Consider the following 15,086-nt stretch of genomic DNA (forward strand, 5'->3'; position numbering starts at 1 on the left):
GCAAACTACAGCAGGTAGTGGCCTCTGGGGGGAACTCAGGCCTCTCCTTCCCCTTAACCACGAATACCGATTGACCAGGCCCAGGCTCAGCCAGTGCTTTGGGGCTCCCAAGAGGAGAGTTCTCATGCAAGAACAAGGGTTTAGAGTTTCTTACTCTCTCTCTCTCTCTCTCTCTCTCTCTCTCTCTCTCTCTCTCTCTCTCTCACACACACACACACACACACACACACACACACATAAACACACACATCTCTTGTAAGTACTGGTCTCTTAGGAAGTTAGGAATTCTGGTCACCCACAGGACAAGTATGATCGTAGGGAGCCAGGATTAAGTACCCACAAAGTGCCTGGCACTATTCTAGGCTCTTGAGACACAGTTGTAATCAAAACAGACAAACTCTTTCCTGCCAGGCCCCTGCAGTCCAGTGCGGGGCAGATAATCGAAGCTAACACAAAGATGTGTGTCTTAGGAGGTAAGGAAGACCATGAGGAAGGAAGTGGAATAAGTGAGCAGGTTGTGCTTTAAACAGGTGTGTCAGAAAAGGCTGGGGCCATGGAAGGCCAACATTCGAGCAGGTTTTTGAAGGTAGAGAGGATGAGCCATGACAGCATCTTGAAGAAGAGCATTCCAGATTGAGCCGTTACAAGCAGGAGAGAAGGCAGGATTGGTGGTGCTTGAGTAACTGCAGGGACACAAGGATGCCTGAGGGCTGGGGCGCATGCATGAGGTGGAGAGAGGATAGCAGAAGGGAGTGGGCATAAGAGCATCTCCAGTCTTGCAAAGGATCTGAGCTTTACCCCAAGGCATGTGGAAGGTTGTTGCAGGGTTTTGAGCAAGCGAGTGACTGGCAGGTTCTAACTTTAATTCTGAAAGATGATTCCGACTGATGTTTAGAAAATGGATTGTCAGGAGACAAGGCTAGATAAGTTATGTCATCCCCGCTTAGCTCTCAGTAGGCTTGCCAGGCCTATTGTTTCAACAACAATAGCAGGCTCATGTGATAAAGGATTCTCATGCAGAATAAAAGGGGCATGAATAAAAAGTTTGACAACAATCCACCTTACAGCTTATATTTTACATTCCATGGCTCAGTTTGAAGACAGACAAACCCCATCACAGAACAGTAATAAAATGTAATCAATTGGCCTAACAACATTTCTATTTGTGGCATTTTATTTCATCAGCCAGAAAAGCTCAAATACCAGACTGTTGTGTTCAAAACTAGACCTGGAAGGCAAAGAAAAGAGGAAGGCAAAGAACAAAAATGTCTGTTACTGCTGTTTTCCCTGAACCTGCCTTTCCTGGCAGTCATAGGGACATTCCCCAGCAAGTGAGGAGGACCACTGTTGAGTGGGCTGCAGGGACAGAGAGGCCCTCAGGGGACAGCCCAGCTTCAGTCAGAATGAGAGAGTGAAAGAACATTCAGAAAGGAGGATGAAGATAGAGAACTTTGCTGATGAGTGACCTAGAGTTTTAAGAAACACCAGGAAAGGACTTCTGAAGTCAGGAAGGGGTGGGAGATGGGTCACGAAAGGGACCACAGGGATGAGAGTCCATGGGATAAGTGATGTCCTGGAGCTTGAAGGACATGAACTGAAATGAAGGGTGTGATAAGACTCCTGATGGTCTCAAGGCAGAGAGGGTGGTAGTGAGGTTGTAAGTGGGAGGGAGGAGCCAGGCAGGGTCTATAAGAATCTTGACAGGTCCTTGGAGGCTGGGAGGTAGGAGAGTGAACAGCCTTATTTGGAGCACCCAGAAAGCTCTGTTTTCATGCACTATCTTGAGAGACCCAGGTGCACTGATAATCCTGGATGATAAAATGTGAGGAGGATGAGGAGGATGAGGTGGTCAGCGGGGGCAGGTTATAGAGAACTGTATTGAAGATATCAGTCTTCACCCAACAGACCAGGGTTTTCAGTCTTTGGGCTGTGACAGTGAACTAGTGAACCATGAAGATTGTGGTCTATTTCAACTCCCACATAACCCTACATATCCATTGTGTCTACAATTCAAGAAGTTTAGAAGTTGTCAGTTGTAGATGTCAGTGTTCAACCCAGGAAACAGAACCAGTGGGAAGTAATACACATTAAGAGATGTACTGTAGGTGGAGGAGTGGTGGGGGAGAGGTCAATGGGAGTAAAAAGAAGACTCATGTAATATTTTAAACAATAAAGAATTTTTTTTTTTTAAAAAAAAGAGATGTACTATAAGGAATTGGACTGTGCAATTGTAAGGATTCTCTAGAGCAGTGGTCGCCAACCTTTCGGACCTCACAGACCACCAGTCGTCCGCAGACCACCAGTTGGCAAGCACTGCTCTAGAGAGTCTGAAATCTATAGGGGAGACCTCCAAGGAAGGATATACTGGAATGCTTAGGCATGGGCTAATGCCAAAGTGCATAGGTGAGCTTTCTTCTATTTTAGGGAAGACTTAGCTACTACCTAAAACCTTTAAACTGATGAAATCATGCCCACTCCAAATATCTAGAAAAACCTCCCTTACTTATAGTCAACTGGTTATAGACTGTAATCACAGCTAAAAAATACCTTCTAGGCAAAACCTAGATGAGTGCTTGGTGAAAAACTGGGGATTGATAGATAAAAGTTAAGTTGATATATAAAAGTTAAGTTGATATATAAAGCTGAACATGTCAGCGTGTTCCCTAAAACCTAGTGATCCATTGCTGGCAAGAAGGAGTCCATGATGCTTTATAGGGAAAGGAGGAATATTGATCACCTTGGGTTTCTGAAAGATTAGCTCATGCTTAAGTGGTAAAAAAAATTCACAGAAAATTCCAGTGAACAGTACTAAAAATAAAATATGACTTTTTCCAGTGAAAATCCGTGTGAATTACAGTTGGTCTCAGTGGGAAGTAAAGCAAGTTGGAAATAACCGCAAAGAAAAGTTATTCCAAGCTTCCCTGCCTGTTTCAAGAAAGAAAATATTTGTCCAGTGTACAAGGATGGTTAAGTAATAGTTCAAAATTCCCAGTAACTATCCCATCTTCCACTGAATTTATGATTAATGAATTGGAAATATTTATGGGCACCTAATTAGCACCCAGTATTCTCATAAAAAATAGAAAAAAATAGCTCATCGTTCCTGCTCCTCCCCGGGAAGCACTCAGGAGCCCATCTTTTCCATTCTTTTCATTGAAAGTGACAGAACACCCAACTCAAGATGCTTCAAAGAAAAGCAAAACAAAAAAGGGGGGTGGCGTGGGGGGAAGGGACCTATTAATGCACAGAACTAAAGTTGGGATAGCTGGCTTCAGTTTCTGTTGCATCTAGGGACTCTAAGAATATAGTCAGGACTCTCGTCTCCCTACATCTTTCGGTTCTGCTTTTCTCTGAGTTGGCTTTGCTATGGGTCTGGTATCTCCTTGCATTGGCAAAGAAGGTCACCAACATAATCAATGCAGGTGATCCTTCCTTTATTCAGAATTCTCATCTGTTAAGGATGAATTGAGCTCTGGCCACTGTGGTTCTATTGGCTGAGTGTTGCCCTGTGCACTAAAGGGTTGCCGGTTTGATTCCTGGTCAGGTTACATGCCTAGGTTGTGGGTTCGGTCCCCAGTATGGGAGGTGGCTGATGTTTATTTCTCACATTGATATTTATCTCTCTCCCTCCATTTCCCTCCTCTCTCTTTAAAATCAATTTTTAAAAAATTTTTGAAGAATGAATTGAAATAAGAGTAGTGAGAGTTATAGATGTGTTCCTTACTAGCTGTGTAACTTTGGGCAAGTTCCTTAACCTCTCACTGTGTCAGTTTCCTCAACTGTAAAGGGGGATAATAATATAGTGCTTACCTCATAGGATTAAATGTCTTAATATAGATGAAGTGTTAGGCATACACTAAGTGTTCTATAAATAATGACTATTGTATTGGACTTCAAAATCATCTGGATTTGAAGATATTCTTATCATCATGTTTTTTTCTGGATTAAAAAACTGATGAATAAAGGAATTACATAGGTAAGAGAAGGTCTGATGGACTCGAAATCTCAGGTTCTTTGTTGCAACAAGGACCTCATAAACACAGGTGGGCAGGGAAGGAGGTCAGGAGTGTGAAGAGAAGGAGACAGAGAAGGAAGGAGGCAGGAAAAAAGCATTCCTGAGTATTCAGGTCCTTAACCTGGATTTACTTTACACAGGAATCAATCATGTATTCTAGAATAGTCCTTTAGCATCAGATTCAGTGATAGTGATTTGAATGGATTTGTTAGAGGGAGTTTTAGCCAGCACTAAAAGAACTGAATATTTTTAAAATGTGCCATAGACACAATCATGTTCATCTGGCCCCAGCTTGGCCTCTTCAGGGATGCTTCCCTACATCCTTCCTTCTCAGGGCTAGACTGATGCCAGGAGGCTCAAGGAGAGTGGAGGGTGTAACAGGCCAGGGCATTAAGCCAGGAATTCCCTGGGAGTCCTCTTTGCCTCTCTGTAGGCTTATTTCCTTTCTCTATCTTCAACAATAAACAGCAATAATTACCATAGAAGGAAAAAAGGAAGGAAGGAAGGAAGGAAGGAAGGAAGGAAGGAAGGAAGGAAGGAAGGAAGGAAGGAAGGAAGGAAGGAAATAGCAGTTGAATTGGCACAAAACTAAAGATCACTTACGGTAAATGCCCATTATTGGGAGAATGCCAAAAAACCTCATATCCACTCAACTACGGAAAACCCTGGGCAGAGACAGATATTCCCAAATATTGTTGAATGAAAAAAAGTATGTTGCAGAAAATAGTTATGTTTGGATCCCATTTTTAAAAGAAATTTATTTCCATATGTGTTTATACACGTTGTGTAAAGTAAAAAAGTATGAAAGAGTGTGCACACAGGACGGTGAGTGGAAATCTTTGAGGATTAGCATTCAAAGAAGGATATTTTCAGAGAGAGACTCATTTTACTTAATGCACGTCTATATCATTTTAATTTTTACAGAAAATATAAGGTGTCCCAAAAAATGTATACATATACATTTTTCATAGCTCAATTGATGTTCTTTTTTTTCAGATTTAACCCATGGGAATTAATAATTATTCAAAGTGAGTATACATTTTTGGAATACCCTAAATATATATTTTATAAATTTCAAAAAACACAAAATATGTGTTGATCCAAACTGAATTGTAATCTACTTTTCACAGTTCAGGGATGACAGATGAGATCATGGGAAGGCTCATGGAACATGAGCCATAAAACATGGCTCTGGCATTTTTTTTTACCAAGGTGTCTTAGCTAAGAAATCTGCACCCAATCATATTAGACTCATGCTTAACATCAATCACTGTTCCAAGCTCCTTTATTTGACATCTAAGCCTCTTGATCAGACTCAGGTTTTGCCTCCAATGTTGCCCCTCACCGATGCTTGCAGTATTGTCTGGGCCAGGGGTGGGCAAACTTTTTGACTCGAGGGCCACAATGGGTTCTTAAACTGGACCTGAACTGGAACAAAAGCATGGATGGAGTGTTTGTGTGAACTAATATAAATTCAAAGTAAACATCATTACATAAAAGGGTACGGTCTTTTTTTTTTTTTTAGTTTTATTCATTTCAAATGGGCCGGATCCGGCCCACGGGCCGTAGTTTGCCCACAGCTGGTCTGGGCCAATTGGTGTTCCTGTTCAGGTCTCCTCTGAGTGGGACCCCTATTCAGATGTCAGGGCTGAACTCAAACATTCTTTTTTCCAAATGGCCTTTTCAACCCTCCACCCTGAGGCAGCAGTCCACTCCTGGCCCCTGTGGCTACCTCTACAGGTGCTTTACCTAGGTGTTGCTCACATGCCTCTGATTCACACTGCCTAAAGTCCCAGTTTCAACTCTGCTCTGACACCTGAGGCAGGTCACTCACAGCTGGAAGCCTGCTTCCTTGCAGGGGTAATGTTATAATATATGTAGAGTTGTTGTACGAAGTCAATGAGATGGCTCATGTCAACACTTAGCCCAGTGCTTGAGCATATAGTAGCTAACTCAAATGTTAGCTACTGTCATCTCGAAAGATGGATGACACTTGGTTACAGCTGTTGCCTTCATTTCGCTGTCACCTCCTTATAGGGAGGGGGGAAGGAAGGAAGTTTTGACATGCGCTATCTCATTGAATTCATACAACTCTACATATATTATAGCATTATCCCCATAAGGAAATGGGCTTTCATAACTGTAGTAACTACATGGGTGTTGAGTACATAGATAAATGAAGTGATATGTCACTTGCAAGATTCACAAGGTGCTTGTGTGTAACGTGTACTGAGCACTCTCATGGGACCAGCCACCACTCTGGAGGCTTTCGCATGTATTAGCTCATCAGCTGGTCCCAATAGTTCTGTGAGATTAAAATGTCTACTGCTATTATCACATTTTCACAGATGAGAAAATGAGCTCCAAAAGTTTATGCAATTTTTTCCGAGGCCATTGCCATTGAAGACTGGCAAGGCGGAGATTTGAGGCTGGGTTGTTAGGTTCTGGGAAAGAAACATCACTGGTGCTAACATGCATGCTGGATTTTAGGGAAACCAGACTAGAGTGATGATATTTTCAGTTGTAGCTAGGTAAATGGCAATTCAAAGATGCAAGATTTGATTTTGAGACAATGTCTAGGATTGTACACACATTTTTTCCCTAATTATAGAGAAGAGAAATAACAAACAAACAACCAAAAAGAAAAAACATTTCCAGGCTATAAACCACAAGAAGATCTGAAGGCAGCAGCTCCCATGGCTCTTTGAGGGAAGATGATCAGTGAAACTCATCAGAACTCCACCAAACTTGTTCAGAGGTAGTAAATAATGCTGTTGATAGCACTGAGTTCCATACAAAGGAAGAAATATGAAAGGAAGCAGAGAGAGGCAGAAAGGGATTAAGTTCCATTGTTTTGTTTCCTGGTGAACACAAGAAATCTGAAACCCTCTGCAACAAGACACCTTAACTTTGCAGATTCTATAAGATTTCCTCTACAACATTCAGGGAAGCCATTGAAGTTAGTCCGTTTCCTGGACAGGTGATACGTGATCTGCTCTGAGGCACAGCTTCCAGCCAGCCCTCACCTGTTCACCTTAATGTCCATGCTTCCTCATCTTTGATGCAGAAATAGGTGGCTTTTCTTGCCTTGTACTAGCCAAAGAAGCGAGGCTAGACAGGAGTAACAAGCAAATCCTGACTCTCAAAGGCTTAAAACAGCAAGTTTATGCATTTTTTAAAAAATGTATCTTTATTGTTGAAAATGTTACAGATGTGCCTTTTTTTTCCCTATTGACCCCCTCCACCTTGTACCCACCCCTCCCAGCCTTCACCATACTATTGTCTGTGTCCATGGGTTATGCATATATGCATATAAATTCTTCCGTTAATCTCTTCCCACCCACCACCCACCCCCACCTTTCCTCAGATTTGTCAGTCTGTTCCATGTTTCTCTGTCATTGGACCTATTTTGTTCATCAGTTTATTGTTCATTAGAATCCACATATGAGTGAGATCTTATGATACTTGTCTTTCTCTGACTTACTTATTTACTTAACATGATACTCTCCAAGTCCCTCCATGCTGTCTCAAAGGGTAAGAGATCCTTCTTTTTTACAGCTGCATATTATTCCATGGTGTAAATTATGTTGCTATGAACATTGGGGTGCATATATTCTTTCTGATTGGTGTTTTGGGTTTCTTAGGATTTATTTTTAGAAGTGGGGTTACTGAGACAAATGGTAGTCCCATTTTTTTATTTTTTGAGGAAACTCCAACTGTTTTCCATAGTGGCTGCCCCAGTCTGTAGTACCACCAGCAGTGTACTAGGATTCCCTTTTCTCTACATCCTTGCCAGCACTTGTCATTTGTTGATTTGTTGACGGTAGCCATTCTGACAGGTGTGAGGTGATACCTCATTGTCATTTATCATTATTACTGCTACATATTGTTGTTGCTACAATATTGTTATTACAACATGTTCAATGTGGCCAACTTTGCCAGCTTCCTATGCCACCATCATTACATGAGGCTTCCTTGTTCATCATGAAAAGGGAAGAGAGCATGTAGGTAACTCAGGTTACTTCCACTCACATTTGCTGTGGAAGGTGGGCAGGTTTCAGAAGAGGACAGAACCAGAAACACTGGTGTATATCAGGGCTGTGTACCTCACATAGGATGTCAGAATGTTTCCACATTGCAGATAGGTCGGGGGGAGAGGGGGGGCCATGAATGGCAAATAAATGAAGAGGAACCAGGAAGACACGCCATGTTTGCTGTTGAGGAAGAGTCTCTGGTTGGGAGAGCCTAACTGGTGGGAAAAGGGATGTATAGGGCTTGGGAGGGGCAACCCATAACTTCATGGATTGGAGCCAAGCTGACCTCCTGGAGACCAAATTCTGAGGGAGACATTTCATGGTTGATAGGATGGCAGAGACCACAACCTACTTTGGAGCCCAATTAAGCAAGCCTCTCTGCCTCCTCTGCACAGTTGTTGGTCAAGCAGCTGGATGCACCTGTTCATATTGAAATAATACCACAAAAGGAATCAGGCTGTGAGGGCCCCAGCATATTGCAAGAGGGGGGGAAATAGGAAGATAAACAAGTGCCTATGGCAGATTAAAAAAATATAGATCATAAATAATCCATTCCTGAGAACAAAGAGATTAGGCTCTTCAATCTTAAATGAATCAACAACATGGTTTTGCAGTAAAGTTCAAAGAAGAAATATGGGATCAAAAAAGAAATAAGAAGAAAACTCGTTAAAAAGTAAACTGGCAGAGCTCAGAAAATAAATAAAAGATAAAAAATAAAGCAATTATAGAGATGAAAGTCAACTCAGAAGCAACAGAAAATAGGTAAGTACTGTTGAAAGCACAAGCCAAGCTTAAGAAATCATACAAAATAGAAAGGAACAATGAGCTAAAAGTGATTACAGACAAGACAAAAACGAACTGAAGCAAAGGAAGCTGATATGCACAAATTCGTATCCTGAACAGAGGAACAAAAGGGAATAGGAAAAAACTTAAGCAAATTCAGAAAAGTTTCTTGAAGTAAAGGAAGCTAGGTAACTCTAGATTGAAGGGGCACACCATATGCCAGGAAAAATAAGCAAAATTGGCAACATCAGTAAACGTACTGTGAAGAGACTGAAATTCAATGGCAATTGTCCAGTTTGTTTTGTGAGGGAGCATAAATTATATAATCCCTCTCTCTTAATACAATCCTTAGCACTACAACAACAGAATAACATTGACCAAGTTCCAAGGGAAAAAAATGGTGGCTCAAGAGTTTCCTACGCAGCCAAATTATACTGTGACTATGAAAGAAAGAGACAAACATTCTTAAACACACAAAAAGTCAAGGACTATAATAACAAAGCTCTTCTTGAAAAATGTTTGATGATAAAATCCATCATAACAAGACATGAATCAAAATTAAACACCCAGCACTAGGGACATCACCATAAAGGACAATAGTCAGAATTGGATCCATTTAAACATAGAACCAAGACTAAGTAACAGTGGAAATGAGTTGACAGGACAGAATATAAATATTACAGTTCCAGGCAATCCAAAAATAATAATGTAACTAAACAAAAATTGGGAGGCTGAGGGTGGAAGGGAAAAAGGAAGTGCATAAAATCTTCTTTCATGACAGAAAGTAAATGCATATCATATTAAGCAAAAGCATGCAGAGTTTTTAAAAAGTGAAATACTGCCAAACTCTTAATATTTTTTTTTTATAATTACCTTTTAACCTCAAATACATCTCTTCTGAACTAATATCTCTCATTTTGAACAAATATTTATCTGATGTTTAACAACTCTTTCAGTTTGATTCTCATTTATTTCAATTCTGGTAAACTCAGGTAGACTTATGTTTAATAGTTCTTATAAAAATAGCATGCATAATCTGAATCTATTTTTGTAAAATTATATCTACCAAGGCTTCTGGCTAAATATGTGCCTCGAGGGAAGTCTGGGGTAATGTTCATCAATGTTGGCAAAATCATTTCTGAGAGATGGAGGTTATGGTTTGCTTTGTTTTTCCTTTGCTCTTTTCTGAAATTCTTTGAAATTTTTATAACAAGCAGACACATTTTCACACAGATTACCCCAGTCTCAAACAAGTCAGAAGTCATCTACTTACCTACCTCCAGAAGTCCCCCAAACCCTATACAAGACTAGAAGTCCACTCAGCTCAGGGAGAATGCCTCGCCAGCATAGCTCTTCCTTACTGTAGTCAGCAACAACTTAGCTCTGTGGTCCTTATTTCAGACACTGAGTGTTGGTCTCATTCTGTCTCATCCTCTTATATTAGTAATGAGTAATGTGATATTTGTTTCCTGTGGCTGCCATAACAAATGACCACATCCTTGGTGTTCAAAACAACACAAATTTATTCTATCACAGTTCTGTAGACCAGAAGTCTAAAACCAAGGTTTTGGCTTGATTTGGATCTTCCTTGAGCCTCTGAGGAAGAATCCATTCTATGCCTCTCTCCTAGCCTCTGGGAGCCACCACCAGTCTCTGGCCTATAGACACATCCCTCCAATCTCTACCTCCATCTTCAGGTCATCGTCTACCATTCTCTTCTAAGCACACATTGGGTTTTAGGGACACCCTAAACCAGGAAAATCTCATCTGAAGATTCTTAACTTAATTCTATTTGCAAAATCCCTTTTCCACACTCACAGACTTTGGGTGGATATGCCTTTTGGGAGCCACCATTCAACCCTCTACCAATGCTTTCTGAATGATGGGAAAACCAAGCTGTGTGCTACTGCCTCTGTGGTTCATGGAAGCCACGAGCAACCCCCCTAGATGAGAGTTTCACACAACGCACAAGGCCCAATGATCTCTAACAAGCACAAACATTGGTACCTGGTCTGAGTACAAGCTCCTTTTGTCCACTTAATTAGCTATAGGAGTTTGGGAAAAGTAACAACTTTTTTGAGTCTTGATTTTTACCAGGAAAATCATCTCTAGTCTACAAATCATGGTGAAGATTAAATGAGAGTTAGAGTCTTTCAACCAGAACCATCATCTTCCAGTAATTTGCCAAAATGACTAACACAAAGGGAAAAAGGAGAGGCACCCACTATATGTTCTCTAGGCCTTTAGAAAACATGGAGTTGTTTCTTTGGCCACATACATGCAAATGTAAAAGGAAGGTGACATTGTGGACATCAAGGGAATGGACACTGTTCAAACAGTAATGCCCCACAAATGTTAGCATGGCAAAACTGGAAGAGTCCACAATACCGTGGGCATTGTTACGAACAAGCAAGTTAAGGGCAAGATTCTTGCCAAGAGAATTAACGTACATATTGAGCATATTAAGCACTCTAAGAGCCAAGATAGCTTCCTAAAACATCTGAAGGGAAATAATCAGAAAAAGAAGGAAGCCAGAGAGAAAGGTACTTGGGTTCAACTGAAGCGTCAGCCTGCTCTACCCAGAGAAGCACACTTTGTGAGAACCAATGGAAAAGATCCTGAGCTGCTGGAACCCATTCCCTATGAATTCATGGCATGATAAGTGAATTTTTTTTTTTTTAAAAAAAGAGCTCTGTGCTGATAAAAATGTTTCTCTTAATTGAGTGGATGTGTGGCGTTCTTTCCCCCCCAAAAAATAATTAAAGAAAATTTTGTGTCCTAAAAAAAAATGAGGTTTAGAGATAATGTTTATAAAATGCTTCATGAAGTGCCTAGAATACAGTAGGTACTTCTGATGCTCATGTTGTAAATTCTACTTTAGAGGGATTACCCAGGGAGACCCACTTCAGTAATTGTACCAATGAAAAGGGGATGGCTCTGACTCAAAGGCATTGGAATGAATCAGCTCTGAGATCAGGATCAGTTAAAAGTGTGTTCTCTGGATCTGTTTTTGTTCATCAGTTTATGTTGTTCATTATATTCCATAAATGAGTGAGATCATGTGGTATTTATCTTTCTCTGACTGGCTTATTTCACTTAACATAATGCTCTCCAGTTCCATCCATGCTGTTGCAAATGGTAAGAACTCCTTCTTTTTTACCGCAGCATAGTATTCCATTGTGTAGATGTACCACAGTTTTTTAATCCACTCATCTACTGATGGGCATTTAGGCTGTTTCCAGAGAAGCATCAATCAGACCATCAAACTTCAGAGGGAAGGTAGAGGAGGGTGGGGGTAAGGGAGAAAGGTCAACCAAGGACTTATATGCAAGCATCTAGGCCTAACCAATGGACACAGACAACTGGGAGGTGAGGGCATGAGTGGCAGAGGGGGAAATAGGGGGTAACGTGGGGATAAGGACACATGTGTAATAACTTAATAAAAAATTTAAAAAATTAAAAATAATATAAAAAACAACAAAAAAGTGTGTTCTCTGATCTGAGATACACACTTGGGACTTTAAATGGCATAGTCAGGGCAGGCCTGCCTGGGGCAAGGGTGTTGTTTCATCTTTCATAGGAACTGAGATAATGGGAACCAAACAATCTGAGAGAGAAAGAAATCCCAACCATCTTTGCAGCAAAACCTTTGGCAGGAGTCACCTCTTAGGTAAAGGATGTGTACAGAGCATTACAGAAATCTTTCTTATATTGCATGACCATTGACTAGCACATTCCCATATCATCGAGATCATGAGCCCTAATCCACAACACCCAAGCTTCCCATGCGAGGTTCAGTAATCATTTCAATTTAAATATACACTGGGATTTTCAGAATTTTTATGATTTGCCTAATATTCTGTGGAATTACTAATGGAATCAGTTCCCACTTTCCCTCAATGATAAGCATTAGTTGGGAATGCTTTGGCTGCAATCAACAGAATGCCTGAGTAATAGCAGCTTGAACTAGTAGGGTTTCTTTATTTCTTCACAACAAAAAGTCAGGGGGGTGCTGGCATTGGTTCAGCTGCTCACTAAAGCCACAGAGACCCAAGCTGCTTCTCTCTTCCCACTCTTTCATTCTTACTATGGTATCTTTCATCCTCACGCTTTTCATTGAAGGATAGCAAGATGGCTCTGTGCTTTGAGATATCACCTCTGTGTTAGTCAGTTGTGTCTGTGTCCTTCCATCAGGAAAGTAAGAACCTTTCCAGGATTCTTCACACCATATTTTCTTATACCTGATTGGCTATAATTATGTCACAGGCCTCCCAAGGCCACCCACAAAGGAGTCTGGAAAGTGGGCATATATGGCCACCTGACAAAACCAGAACTCTGGTATTAAAGGTAAAGGGGGAATGGGAATCAATTTAATAACAGCATCTGCTGAATTGAGAAACCTGAAAAGCTCAGGAAGCTAAAATTCCAAAAACCATGTTCCGTCTTCCTAGTCAGTATCTCTTGAGAAGCTATCGCTTTCCCTGATGCGGGTCTATAATCTGGATAATTTTGTCTTAGTATAAAATTTGAGTAGAGTGATTTTTTAAAAAATGAAAACCAGATCAAGTTCCTCTCTTGCTTCCTTCAGAGCTTCCTGCTGAACTTCAAATAACATCTAAACTCCTCCCCACAGCTCTTGAGATCCAGCATGATCTAGCCCCTCTCCAGCCCCTCGGGGCTCATCCTAACACCCTTGCTCCCTCCTGACCGACTCATCTCCTTCTTGCTGCTTTGGGAACAGCCTGGATTGTTCCTGCTGTAGTGTCCTCTGTGGAGACCTCTTGTCCTTCCATAGCCACACCTTCTTTGAGAAACCTCCTCTGATCTCCTCCCCAAGAGTCACCATCTGCTAACTGTATTCCAGTCTTCTAGGCACTTACCTTTATTGGAAATGATCACTGCATTGGTTCCCTTGGTTGACGTCTGCCCATCACTCTACACTCCCAGGGGCAGGACTGCTTTCTGTCTTACTTGTTCTCTGTTTCCCCAGTGCCTGTATCTGGGCTTTGCACATCATAGGTACTGGATAGACCTCTGTTGAATGACTGAGAAATGGACCAGAGTTAGGAAATCAGACATCAAATATCCGAGAAGAACCATAAACAGGGATGCAAGTTCAGGGTTACAGGCTGAGAGTAGAAACACACAGAGGGCCCTCTACATATTGGAGAGGAGATGAAGGTAAATACTTCCCTCTAAGGAGCCCACAGTCCACCTAGGAACTAGTGCAAGCACAAATAATACAGGTTTTCTATAAGAAGGAAGAGGAAGAGAGGGTGTGGGCGGACTATGACAGCTGCCAGCTTCAAACTTCCAAACTGGAGAATGGTGCACAAAGATTTCAGCAGAGGGATGTGCATTGCAATGTTACTGGCAAAAGCAAAAATTAAAAGCAGCCCAACATCCTACAATAGGGAATTAGTTAAGATAACTTCAATACATCCATATAACTCAATTTAAAAGTTACATCACATAATTGTATTTTATTACATGGAAATGTGATCCTATACATAGTAATGACAATAAGATTCAAAAAAAGTAATGATAGAATAGTGCAATGGCAAAAAGGAGGAAGAGGGAGGATATGCATCTTTCCAATGTAGATCCCAAATGATAACAGGGTTATTTCTGGGTGGTCTGATTACAGCTGGTTTTTATTTTCCTTCTTTTGTCACCCATATAGTCTAATTTTTCTATGAATAGCATGCATTAATAGTGTAATTTTTTTCAATTTGGAACAACTGAACTATGATGCATGTTTATAAATTCCATCTCAACATTATGATCAAGACGCTACATATCAGATGGTCTTTCCTTGGAGCAGAAGAGCAGGCTGCTGTTAAATACCACTTCAGGCACACGCAAATGTTTAAAAGGTTAAAGGGGCGTGGAACAAGAGTATTGGGAGACCAGTACCATTGATACAGTCATGTCATGGCCTACAAAGCTCTTTGCTTGAGGGCCAGTGACACCATATGGACCTGGGAAACAGCCACTGTAGAACTCTCCTTCTGTCAAACATACTACATATTCAGAACATGCAAATTACATAGCCCTCTCCCATATTACAAATGAGAATCCTGAAGTTCAGGGAACCTCAGGTAATTTGTCTGATAACCTCCAGAAAGTAAAAGTTAGACCAGCCCTGCCTGAATCTGAAGACCTTGCTTATTCCCCTGCACCCCAGTTAATCCTCATACATCATATCAGCCTCAAGCCCAAACAAGTGGAAGACATCTAGAAAGCAGTTAATC

The 15,086-nt window shown here is 41.1% G+C and overlaps 1 protein-coding gene and 1 pseudogene across 2 annotated transcripts in view; both read left to right on the forward strand.

Moving 5' to 3' along the window:
• C1QTNF7 (C1q and TNF related 7) overlaps positions 1-15,086 on the forward strand; it is a 95,791-nt gene that overhangs the window by 41,436 nt on the left and 39,269 nt on the right. The gene's annotated exons all lie outside the window — the stretch shown is intronic.
• On the forward strand, positions 11,019-11,497 carry LOC118666817 (annotated as a pseudogene).

Source organism: Myotis myotis, unplaced genomic scaffold (genome assembly GCF_014108235.1).
Source record: "Myotis myotis isolate mMyoMyo1 unplaced genomic scaffold, mMyoMyo1.p scaffold_m19_p_1, whole genome shotgun sequence".
In the NCBI taxonomy this organism is placed as follows: Eukaryota; Metazoa; Chordata; class Mammalia; order Chiroptera; family Vespertilionidae; genus Myotis; species Myotis myotis.